General features: G+C 39.8%; 1 protein-coding gene across 1 annotated transcript in view; it reads right to left on the reverse strand.

Annotated features, from left to right (window-relative positions):
- Positions 1 to 5,815: 5,815 nt before the first annotated feature.
- lysmd4 (LysM, putative peptidoglycan-binding, domain containing 4) overlaps positions 5,816 to 12,591 on the reverse strand; it is a 43,777-nt gene continuing 37,001 nt past the window's right edge. The window contains exon 6 of the transcript XR_010958365.1: positions 5,816 to 6,015. The gene's annotated coding sequence lies outside the window, so the exon portion shown is untranslated. The remainder of the gene's footprint in view (positions 6,016 to 12,591) is intronic.

Consider the following 12,591-nt stretch of genomic DNA (forward strand, 5'->3'; position numbering starts at 1 on the left):
CTTTTTTAAAAAATGACTATGGTGTATTATCTCTCTTGCCTTTCATGACTTGGACACACTGTCAAAAAAGCTTAAAGTTAACATGGTAATAAAGGCTGGGTACTTACAAGTTCAGCAATTGGTTCTTTCACAAAATTATTGGTCCGGAAGAACTTGCTCTATGAGCATAAATGTACCCTCATGTCCCAGTTGATGGGCTCATTTAAAAATGGATACATCCCTTGACCCACACCACTATCAGATCTTTTCTTCAATGTATCATTTATTTGGCTATTTAAAACCAAAAAATCATGAGTAGAATATCTCGAGTCATGGCTTCATTGCTCACAAGTTATGATGTCCCATCTACAATTGTATAATATAACTTTTATCACATAGTCCATTCATTGTATATTTGCTAAACTTTAAGTTTTTGCATATTCATAATAATCATTTTCAAATTTTATGACAAAGTCATAAAAAGAAATCAATTAATGTAGGTGTCTAACCCAAGCTTTAGATGGTGGTATGTCAGTAAATGATTAGGAATCATGCAGCTAGTTTGTGTTACAATGATTACAATCTCTGAAGCCCTTCTAAGTTGTCAGTATGCCAAGGCTTTCAATTGTAAGTTGCAGCTTGAATATATGTCCTACTGGAGTAAGGGCACACATGGTAAGCAATTAAAGTGCTTTAAGGATGTCTGAGGCCTTAGCATGGATCAGCAGTACATGTGTATCAGGTTGAAAGGCAACACTTTGTGGAATACATGCTTGCATTCTCTACCTGGTATAAGGTACTGTGTGTAGCCCCACCATGTAACAGCTTCCATAATGTTTGTCTTCTTCATAATCTGTTCACAGGTCCTGTAGGTCTTGGCCACCACCTGCTGCCATGCATGCTGCACTGCTGTCCTTTGAGGAGGGGACCATATGGTACCCAACAGAGCGTCCCTTCTCACACCCACTTCACGCAGCAGCACCCGCACCTGTCATCTGTCAAATAGGTGATTGTTGTTCACACATCCTATTTTTTCTCACACAGCCTTTGAATAGACAGCCAAAAGATATTGAAACCCATTTGGAACAGCAGCAAAAAAAAATGTTGTTTCCACATGTGGCTATTTGCTCTTAAGTGGCTACATCCTTTAAATCCTAACTGTGACCCTTTAGGACTGGTATCTTGCCAAGTATTCTGCTCCCTGCCCTTTGGTGATTTCTCAGTGCAAAGTCGAAACCAGATTGGGATGTGAGATGAAGTTCAGAAGATCCGGCATGGCCAACCATTACCGAGTTCGGACAAGTGCAAAGCTTGCAGCTTGAGCACTGGACCGGGAAATCTGTCCTTGAATTCCTTTGGTTAGGGATTGTTTCAATTACTCTAGTGATAAATATTCTACAGCCAGTTTGCAGAACTATCCGAGGCTCCCTAATGGCTCCCAGAAGAGTGATTTCTATTATCTTAATGCAGTTTATAATCTCTCTCTAAGTTAATTACATTGGTGGCACTTGAAGTCTGATTGTGATAATCAATGTGTTTGTGTTCCTCTTTCAGAGTAGAACTCAATTTACCACAAACAGTCTGGGAGAAATGTAAAAAGTACATTTATAAACAAATGAATTGTTGATTCATAAACTTATTCAAAAATTATTATTTTGTTCAGGTAAGTCAAGCATCTGGTGAGAAAAATAATCTTCCTGAGTGGGAAGCAGCTCTGTGCCACGATTACAATGTCATGCACACTATAAATCTTTCATTGGAGCAGGCTGTTATTATACACAGACTGATATCAGTGAACCTCAGGAGGTTGGAAAAAGTCAGAGGCAGGTGAAATATATGAACCATTACTACCCTAAGCCTACAAAGAGGAGACTGTTCACTCAAGATGTTGACTGTTGTTTTCAGATGTGCTAGGGGCAGCTCGGAAAATGTGCTTGATCTTTACTCCACTTGGCTTACTGTAAGATGTACAAAAAGCTGTTGGCGTGTGTGTTCATTAAAAAAATTCAAGCGGTAAAGGAACCGAAAAAACCCTGTAAAAGATCTTATTTAATTTATAACCACCTGTTTGCAATATCCTGGGGAAGAAAGAGGTGAACATTTAATCCTTTGAGTGCTGAATTTTGCAAGAATTTTGACAAAATGGGTGTCATTTCTACCATATTAGTTGCACAGAATTGATATTTTGTGTGTATTAAACATTTAGCATCGTGAACTGTAATGAAAGAATCATTATTGAATCATAAAGCATTTCTATGTTGAGTATATTACCTAACTTATATATATATTTTTATTTTTGAAACTAAAACGCTGCCCTCAGAGGTTAGATGTGGTATGAGAACTTAAATCAAACCTTCAAACGCAAGATAAATCAATATCTATCCAATTTACATCCCCTTTCACATGTGAGTTTGGAGGGATCTTAAAATGTCAAAACTTGTGGAAGAGTTGTGTTAAAACTAAACTTTATCTAAAATTGCTCCTAATAAACTACTAAACACATACTTCTGAGTGGCAGTTAAAGTTTAGTTTAAGCGTGTACTGGTTAGGAAAAATCATTCAGTGGAAGCCAGCATTTTATAGAGGATTTTATTAGAAGGAAGAAATCCAAAATCCTAAAATTGGGTTAGCCTGAAAGATAACATTTCATTTGAAGAGTTGCTTTAACTCTGCAATAAATATGATTTAATGAGGTGTTATTGTGTACTCATGTGTAAGTTTTATCAGTAAACTACTGGTCTCAGTAATTGAAAAGTAATGTAGTTTGTATAACCTCAATATACTTCAGTTCCTGATGAAAACTTTTTGATACACCAGGAAATTTACCCTTAACCTACGTGTTAAGAACATAAGAACATAAGAACATAAGAAATTGGAGCAGGAGTAGGCCAATCGGCCCCTCGAGCCTGCTCCGCCATTCAATAAGATCATGGCTGATCTGATCCCAACCACAAATCTAAAGAACACAAGAAGTCGGAGCAGGACCCGGCCACATAGCCCCTGGGCCCTCTCCGCCACCCACAGGGCATTGACCGATCCGAACTCAGCTTCATGTCCAATTTCCTGCCCGCTCCCCATAACCCCTAATTCCCTTTACTTCTAGGAAACTGTCTATTTCTGTTTTAAATTTATCTAATGATGTAGCTTCCACAGCTTCCTGGGGCAGCAAATTCCACAGACCTACCACCCTCTGAGTGAAGAAGTTTCTCCTCATCTCAGTTTTGAAAGAGCAGCCCCTTATTCTAAGATTATGCCCCCTAGTTCTAGTTTCACCCATCTTTGGGAACATCCTTACCGCATCCACCCGATCAAGACCCTTCACAATCTTATATGTTTCAATAAGATCGCCTCTCATTCTTCTGAACTCCAATGAGTAGAGTCCCAATCTACTCAACCTCTCCTCATATGTCCGCCCCCTCATCCCCGGGATTAACCGAGTGAACCTTCTTTGTACTGCCTCGAGAGCAAGTATGTCTTTTCTTAAGTATGGAGACCAAAACTGTATGCAGTATTCCAGGTGCGGTCTCACCAATACCTTATATAACTGCAGCAATACCTCCTTGTTTTTATATTCTATCCCCCTAGCAATAAAAGCCAACATTCCGTTGGCTTTCTTGATCACCTGCTGCACCTGCATACCAACTTTTTGATTTTCTTGCACTAGGACCCCCAGATCCCTTTGTACTGCAGTACTTTCCAGTCTCTCGCCATTAAGAAAATAACTTGCTCTCTGATTTTTCCTGCCAAAGTGCATAACCTCACATTTTCCAATATTATATTGCATCTGCCAAATCTCCGCCCACTCACCCAGCCTGTCTATATCCCCTTGCAGGTTTTTTATGTCCTCCTCACTCTCTACTTTCCCTCCCATCTTTGTATCATCTGCAAATTTTGATATGTTGCACTCGGTCCCCTCCTCCAAATCGTTAATATAGATTGTAAAGAGTTGGGGACCCAGCACCGCATCCACCCGATCAAGACCCTTCACAATCTTATATGTTTCAATAAGATCGCCTCTCATTCTTCTGAACTCAGGTACCTGAGAAAAGATCCAATTACATCACTTCTAATATTTTTGTGAAAATCTTTTTTTGGCTCCATCTTGTTTTTTACTCAAATCTATGGACATACTATGGGGAACAAGGTTTGCAACATGGCAAAGACATCAAAAAATTACAAAATTTACAAGAAAATTATTAAACTTATCCTTAGAATGGCATTTTCTGAAATACCTGTATCATCAAACATTTTCTGTCCGAGGCTTGTGGCTCGCTGGGCAGCCTATGGTTTGAGTCCATGGGGGTTCAAGGAACTTTTTTTAAAATTTTTTTATTCGTTCACGGGATGTGGGCGTCGCTGGCAAGGCCGGCATTTATTGCCCATCCCTAATTGCCCTCGAGAAGGTGGTGGTGAGCCGCCTTCTTGAACCGCTGCAGTCCGTGTGGTGACGGTTCTCCCACAGTGCTGTTAGGAAGGGAGTTCCAGGATTTTGACCCAGCGACAATGAAGGAACGGCGATATATTTCCAAGTCGGGATGGTGTGTGACTTGGAGGGGAACGTGCAGGTGGTGTTGTTCCCATGCGCCTGCTGCCCTTGTCCTTCTAGGTGGTAGAGGTCGCGGGTTTGGGAGGTGCTGTCGAAGAAGCCTTGGCGAGTTGCTGCAGTGCATCCTGTGGATGGTACACACTGCAGCCACAGTGCGGCGGTGGTGAAGGGAGTGAATGTTTAGGGTGGTGGATGGGGTGCCAATCAAGCGGGCTGCTTTATCTTGGATGGTGTCGAGCTTCTTGAGTGTTGTTGGAGCTGCACTCATCCAGGCAAGTGGAGAGTATTCCATCACACTCCTGACTTGTGCCTTGTAGATGGTGGAAAGGCTTTGGGGAGTCAGGAGGTGAGTCACTCGCCGCAGAATACCCAGCCTCTGACCTGCTCTCGTAGCCACAGTATTTATATGGCTGGTCCAGTTAAGTTTCTGGTTAATGGTGACCCCCAGGATGTTGATGGTGGGGGATTCGGCGATGGTAATGCCGTTGAATGTCAAGGGGAGGTGGTTAGACTCTCTCTTGTTGGAGATGGTCATTGCCTGGCACTTATCTGGCACGAATGTTACTTGCCACTTATCAGCCCAAGCCTGGATGTTGTCCAGGTCTTGCTGCATGCAGGCTCGGACTGCTTCATTATCTGAGGGGTTGCGAATGGAACTGAACACTGTGCAGTCATCAGCGAACATCCCCATTTCTGACCTTATGATGGAGGGAAGGTCATTGATGAAGCAGCTGAAGATGGTTGGGCCTAGGACACTGCCCTGAGGAACTCCTGCAGCAATGCCCTGGGGCTGAGATGATTGGCCTCCAACAACCACTACCATCTTCCTTTGTGCTAGGTATGACTGCAGCCACTGGAGAGTTTTCCCCCTGATTCCCATTGACTGTTGGTCAGCTCAAGGGAAGCCACAAAAAGATAACTGACTACAGTTCCCAGCATTCACCAGTGTGACTGCTACCAGTTTGTGGAGCAAATTCCCGTCACGGACATTAGCAGCTTCCCTCTGAATGAATACAGCCATATTTTTGGAGCTGAGGAGATTTATCTTTATGCTTGACAGCAAGATTGTTCATTCACAGAATGTGCTTGGACTTTGAATTGATAAGCCCCACCCCTCCTCCACTTCTGTATTTCAATGGAAAATTACTGAAGCTGAAAACCCATAGGCCCACCATTTTTAGCCATAGTAAAAAAATTTAAATGTCAAACACAGTAATGCATGAACTCTTCAACTTTTTCTGCAGTGTATTCAAGTGGCTGTTTATTTAGCAAATATAACACGTTAATTGTGTGACAAATGAAACTTAGCACTTTGAAATTTGACATTGTTTAATCTTTATATTTTGTTATGTATTCTAAACGATTACCAGCTGCATTTCTTTTCTTTATGTTTATCTCAGGCAGAACTCATAAAGATCCAGCCAATAAAATGAATATAAACAGTGAGAATCCTGAAAGGACAGCAACATTATTCAGGTTTGGAGGAAGTTCTGAAAAAGACATGAACATTAACATATTTATTTAAGCAGAACCATTTAGTAACATAAGTATTGTTGTAAAGCATTATCTCATAAAGAAGGAAAGATACAAATTAGTTCAAATATTTCTTAACTTTTATATATCTCAAAAAACCCATACCCTCAGCTGATAGATATTAAAGGCAAGAAGCTGCTCCCCCGTGTTACATGCAGAGATGTATTTATATATCTATGATAAACAAATTAAGAGTAATTCTACTTCAATAGATGTGAGATGCTTTGGGATGTCCTGAGGAATGTGATAAGGTGCTATATAATTGCATATTTCTTTCTTTCTATTTCTTTATTTTGCAAGAACCAACATAAAAACACTGCACAGTCTCCTAGGTAGATCTCTTACAAACTCCTTTCCAACTCCTGGAGCTCACCCATGATATTTTAATGAGGCTGATCTGGAAATTATGATGGGGTCAGTGCCCCATGATGCCGGGCAGGTGCAAATCATGTTCCATGTACTTGCGAGTGAATTCACACCCTATCAGAAAATCCATATTTATATAAGAAAGAAAGAAAAAAGAACTTGTATTTATTCACAGAAGCTACATACATTTTGTGAAAGCAACTGGGAAATGTGCTGAAGAAATTGCTGCTGAATTTTATAAAGTAGGCTCATGCATAATTATACTGTTTTCTCTGGGTGTAATATATTGCTCCTAATGTGGATTCATTTGTATAACTCAATTTAGATGAATTCACTTGTCTCTACAAAGCACAATGCCCAAAATGGGAAAGAATTTAGCAATTATAGGCAAAATATTGAAGTCAATTTTACTGTAATAAATCTTTGAGCTAAATTCTATGAAATAAAGGGAATACGGCCTAAAAGGGTGTTTATCAATCTTTATTACCAGAGGGCAGTGACATATTGTACATTGTCAGAAAGACAAGAATGTGTACAGTCTGAAGCCATTTAGGTAAATACTCAAACAGTATTGGCTGTGTGATGTCATTGATAATTTATCAAAGCAGTTTAGAACAGAATGCAGTAAAAATACTTGCCAACTACACAATCAGGATGGTGACCTAAGAGTGCTATAGATAATATTGCCCATTCATTGCAAATATGGAATTAAACATTCAGCAGTGTCACCACTTTAACACAAACCATGCACAACAAACATACTAAATGATGTATTACTGAGACTAAATTAAACTGAAACCTGATGTACCTTTCAAAACTAAGGAAAAAGCTAGCTTGTAATGTGTTTGAGTTTTTACCTAATTATTGGTTTATTCTCTACGATCACAGGTTTTCCACTGGTGGGAATTCATACCTTGCAGGGCTACTTGCAACTTAGGGTATGCGTAGGATTGTATTGCTGGATTTTTTGTTATTTGTTCCCAAGATGTGAGCTTCGCTGGCATTTATTGCCCATCCCTAGATGTCAGATTGACAGATCCTCATCCATGAAAGTGAGCACATTCAATAACATTTTAAAAAATACATTAAAAAAATTGGGTTAGAAGTTTGCCCATTCATAGTCAATGCATGAAGACTTGACCATGGGTATGGTAGCAGAGTGGTTATGTTACTGGACTAGTAATTTGGAGTCCTGAGTTCAAATCTCTGCCACAGCAGCTGGGGAATTTAAACTCAATTAATTAAATAAAATCTGGAATTAAAAAAAACTGGTGGCTATGAAACTATCAGATTGGTGTAAAAACCCCTCTGGTTCACTAATGCCCTTTAGGGAAGGAAACCTGCTGTCCCTACCCAGTCTGGCCTATTTGTGACTCCAGACCCACAGCAATGTGGTTGATTCTGAAATGGCCTAGCAAGCCACTCAGTTATACAATCTTGCTACAAGAAGTCATATTTACTGTGGGAGAACCGTCACCACACAGACTGCAGTGATTCAAGAAGGTGGCTCACCACCACCTTCTCAAGGGCAATTAGGGATGGGCAATAAATGCTAGCCTTGCCAGCGACACCCACATCCCATGAATGAATAATAAAAAAATCTAACCCTAAACACTATGGCCCCAGAATTCTGCTTGGGCCACTCTGATGAATGTAAGATTGGCAAAGTGAGCACTGAATCCACACTAACGGAAACAGGTTTTTGGCATTTGCAGGGCACCAGTAAGGGCACTTCATTAGCATCCGCTCCAAGGAGCCAGCCAGAATGTCGGAGTGGCATCATGCCGTTCCGACATAGCGGGAAAGGTCCTGGAAGGGCTCAATGGAAAAAGAGGCACAGAAGACTTCATCTCCTCAGGGAATGGAAATATTTCTGCTTCCAATTTGTTGCTCTTGAATTATTCAATTACTCCACTCATGAAGATATTTATTATATTGGATAATCAGTTATCATACTCTACATACAAGAATCAAAGGCTTAGAGTAAAGGTGTAATTCTCCAACATCATGATCCTGACGGGAAGCCTCAACTGCTGCGAGTGTGTATTGGAAATTTGGTGCACGTTGTCCAGTTTACAGGGGCCTTATAGATGGCACCCATGTTGCCAGTCCATATCCCTCCTTGTGCAAGCAACTTCTGCTGGCAGTACTGATTCAGAGCAGGACTTTGAACTATTCTGTGCATGTTCATAGAATTGTGCTCCGCTAAAAGTGGGCCCCACACCTTTTGTAAAATAAAAGTGTTCAGAAAAGGGGATCGATTATCTCAATGTTTTCCATGCTATATCCTTGTGGACAACTCACCACATACATTTATGCCATTCTTTCTTTGCCAAAGGTGGTTCACTTACCTTGGCATTGCTCCTGATACTAACAAACATCATCCTCAATTCCACCCAGGTGCTACAGACCTCAGTGACTGCATCTACTTGGTGCTTTTTCACCTCAATGTGCATTGGAAAGTGGCTTGCTGCTGCTTAGAGGGTCACATTCCTTTGCTGCATTTGTTCAAGACGTTTTAAACATTTAAGTCTATTCAGTCTATTTAATTTGGAATTAGTTTAGGCTATTAGAAAATGAACATTCCTGATGTAGTTTATTTTAGTAATTGCATGGCTGTACCTCAAGTTCAGCAAGTCAATATGAATTTGCTGAAGTAAGAAAGGCTACCTTCATTCTGTATATTAAGGTAAAAAAAAATGTTAAGCCATAATTCAATCCCACACAGAAATTTAACTTCAAAACAGATATCTATTGGCAAAAAAGTTTAAGTGGGCGTTTTGATTGTATCTTTAGAAAGTCTGGACCATGTTTGATGCAAGGCCAAAGGCAAGGAATGTACGTCTGGAAAACTGTGAGGAATTTCCTGCTGGTGAAATAAAGAAGGTGTTCTCTGCAAGTGTTTTGAAGAAATTGAAATGATTTGTTGAGGGATTGTTAAATGTTTGACAGATTGGGTTTATTAGCTTTGGCTTATTGCATGCAGCTTAAATTTGTGCTTTTCAAAGGTTTCTCTTTATCTTCTAGATGGTCTTTTAAAATCTATAGCTTTGCTAGTTTTACTGGCTGGTCTTAATGATGTGCTGCATAAGAGATACATGGGCCTGGTTACAGAGTAATAATCCAATGATGAATTCAGACAATGCCACAAACTTAGAGTTGCCAACTCTGGTTGCACATATTCCTGGAAGTTTCATCACGTGACTTCCCGCCTTCAACCCCCCCGCCCACTCAAACAGCCTTTTCCCCATCTCCAATATTTTTGGAACTGATAAATGAAAGTGTTCAAACAAAATGAGAAAAACTCACAATTATTTTTTTAATGCCCCTATGATTTTTCTCCTGGGTTCCTGGCAGGAAATTAATCTTTAATTCCTGGAGACTCCAGGACAATGTTGGTGGGTTTACATTGTAAATTACTATGTCAGCATTTCCATTTAATTTTGCACTGTCCCTTATCACAATGTAGTTACAGACTCTGGCCACTAGGTTGCTCTGTGGAGCAGGTTTCTGAAGTCTGTCTCCCAACTCTGTCAGCATTTTGCATAGAAAAGAAACCTTTTGTTCATTAACTGTTCACAGTGAATGCCACAGGCAATTTATTATATGCTATAGATTATATAGACTGCAATGTATCAGGCACGAAATGCACTGGGAAGAGATCCTGAGGCTTGGTATAACTGGGGTGCTACGGGGTGGGGGGCATTTGCATACATTTTTTGCGTTGTCAGTATTTTTTGTGCTATATTCAAGTTAATGGCTTTGTAGTAACAAAATTTCTGTTAATATATTATCTACTAAGGAGATTCATAAGAAACTGGTCAAAGTTCATTCCCTGTAACTCTAATTAAAGTAATTGTGATCTGCGTCTATTATGTTAGAAATTTTAGTTTAGTGGTTATGTAGACAAAGAGCTTTGTGTCTACACTGATTCCTCACTGTTTACATTCCCACAGATAACCCTCAACAGGCTGAAACTGTATGGATAATGTCATTTTATTCAGTGGTTATTTTGGGAGCGACAGCACTTACTCTTTTTTTTAAAAAGAGGTTTTATTCTTCCATTTACTTTTGAAGTCTTCCTGGCTTATGCATCAAGTGGTAGCCAAGAAGGCAGGTGACCTGTTCCCAGAGTGCAGGAGATCAACCCTTGATGACTCTGTCTCCTGCTTCCACTGTCCCATAGGGAATACCTGGCCTTTGTTTAGTTCCTCCCCACAACAGTTAAGAGCAGTGCAAATTCTTCAAATTACTTGAGGAAAACTCAGTAATGAGGGAACTAAAAATATAGGGATCTCTTCCACTAAAGAGACTGGTACCAAAAAATGGACCCCCTTCCCCCAGCACTCTCAGCATTGGCTTCTCCAACAAAGACCCCAAAATAGTGGCTATTGCAGCTTAACTAATGGCCTTACTAGCAACATCTCTCTGAAATTCAACTATTTGAGCTGGGGTTCTTTTCTGTAGAAAAGAAAAGACTGAGCGGCAACCTGATAGAGGTCTTTAAAATAATGAAGGGGTTTGATAGGTTAGATGTAGAGAAGATGTTTCCACTTGTGGGGGAGTCTAAAACTAGGAGCCATAAATATAAGATAGTCAATAATAAATCCAATAAGGAGTTCAGGAGAAACTTCTTTACTCAGAGAGTGGCGAGAATGCGGAATTCGCTACCACGTGGATTGGTTGAAGCGAATAGCGTGGATGCATTTAAGAGGAAGCTAGATAAGTAAATGAGGAAGAAAATAGAAGGATATGTTGATAGGGTTAGATGAAGTAAGGTGGGAGGAGTCTTCTGTGGGCATAGACCAGTTGGGTCGAATGGCCTGTTTCTTTCCTGTAAAATTCTATTAAGCAAAATGGTCTTATCTCCTTACTATGCAGTTATTTTTTGCTATATAAGTTTGCATAACAGCAAGTTGCAGCTGGAGCCAACAGTAACATGTAGAACTCTAACAAATTTGACTATGGTGGTTGCTGGGAGTATTTTGGAGTACCAATGGATAACAGATTTCCCATAGTATCATGCATGTTGGAGCAACTCTGGTTCAGCAAGTGATAGTTTATAGGGAGACTTTTACCCAATATTCAAAGTCTCTTAACTGTGAATATTGGGTAAACACTTTTACCCAATATTCACAGTTAAGAGACTTTGCTCACAGAAAGTCTCTTAACTGTGAATATTGGGTAAAAGTGTTGGGAAAAAATTTGACTCATAACAAGAGACATCTAAGACAGTAAATGGCGTGTGGAAGGTAAATCTTGACTTTTACTTCAAGTTAAATTGTAGTAGTGAGACAAGAGAGCACAGGCAAAAATATGGAAAGGATTCAGGGGCTTCTTCACACAAAGATTGATCAACATGTGGAATGGACTTCTGGATAGGGTAATGAAGATGAAAACCCTTGAATTATTTAAGAAATATTTGGATGCTGTGATGGGGCAGGACAAAGAGTGGATCACTTCTGGATTAATGAGCTAAAATGGCCTGAATGGTCTTCCTCAAAAGTAATTTAAAAAATCATAAATGCTCAATAATAAATACTTCAGTTCCAAAAGCTTTCCACCACTGGGGGTTTTTCTTACCTCATATCTGGGTCTGTTGTAGACTAATTATTAGAGACTGATTGCCATGATTAGTTAACAACTCCATTATTGCTGTATCATGCAACTACCAGGATGGTAGAAGGCGAATTAGGTGGACTTTGCTTTTTTCATCTAGCGTCCCTAAGTTCCTAACAAAACTTCTATTTTCACTAAATAGGTTATGAGAGTTTATGATAATGCTAAAAATAGCCATTATTAGTTTGCATATTATAAGTGCCATTAAGTCCTCACAGTCCTCAAAACCAGATGAGATTGCCTTACATGTCAACACTTAACAGCAGATGGAGCTAGAACCATCCACAGAAACTACTTCACAGATGTCTGTGGACAAAACTTTGACTTTTACTCATTAAAGCTGTAATATTCTGGAGCCGTTTTCATCAAAGTATGCTCTGCATTGCCAAACAGTTCCATTTTTATTATAGGAAATTCTTGTAAAAAAAAACCCCCAAAACCCTGGCAGGTAATAGTGTTATTAAAACAGCCACCTTGGAGCGTATTGCAAACAGCGCACCGTAAAACTCACTAGGGGTGAAATTCCTCTCTTCACTATTTTCAGTGAA

This window comes from Heptranchias perlo, chromosome 34 (assembly GCF_035084215.1).
Source record: "Heptranchias perlo isolate sHepPer1 chromosome 34, sHepPer1.hap1, whole genome shotgun sequence".
Taxonomy (NCBI): Eukaryota; Metazoa; Chordata; class Chondrichthyes; order Hexanchiformes; family Hexanchidae; genus Heptranchias; species Heptranchias perlo.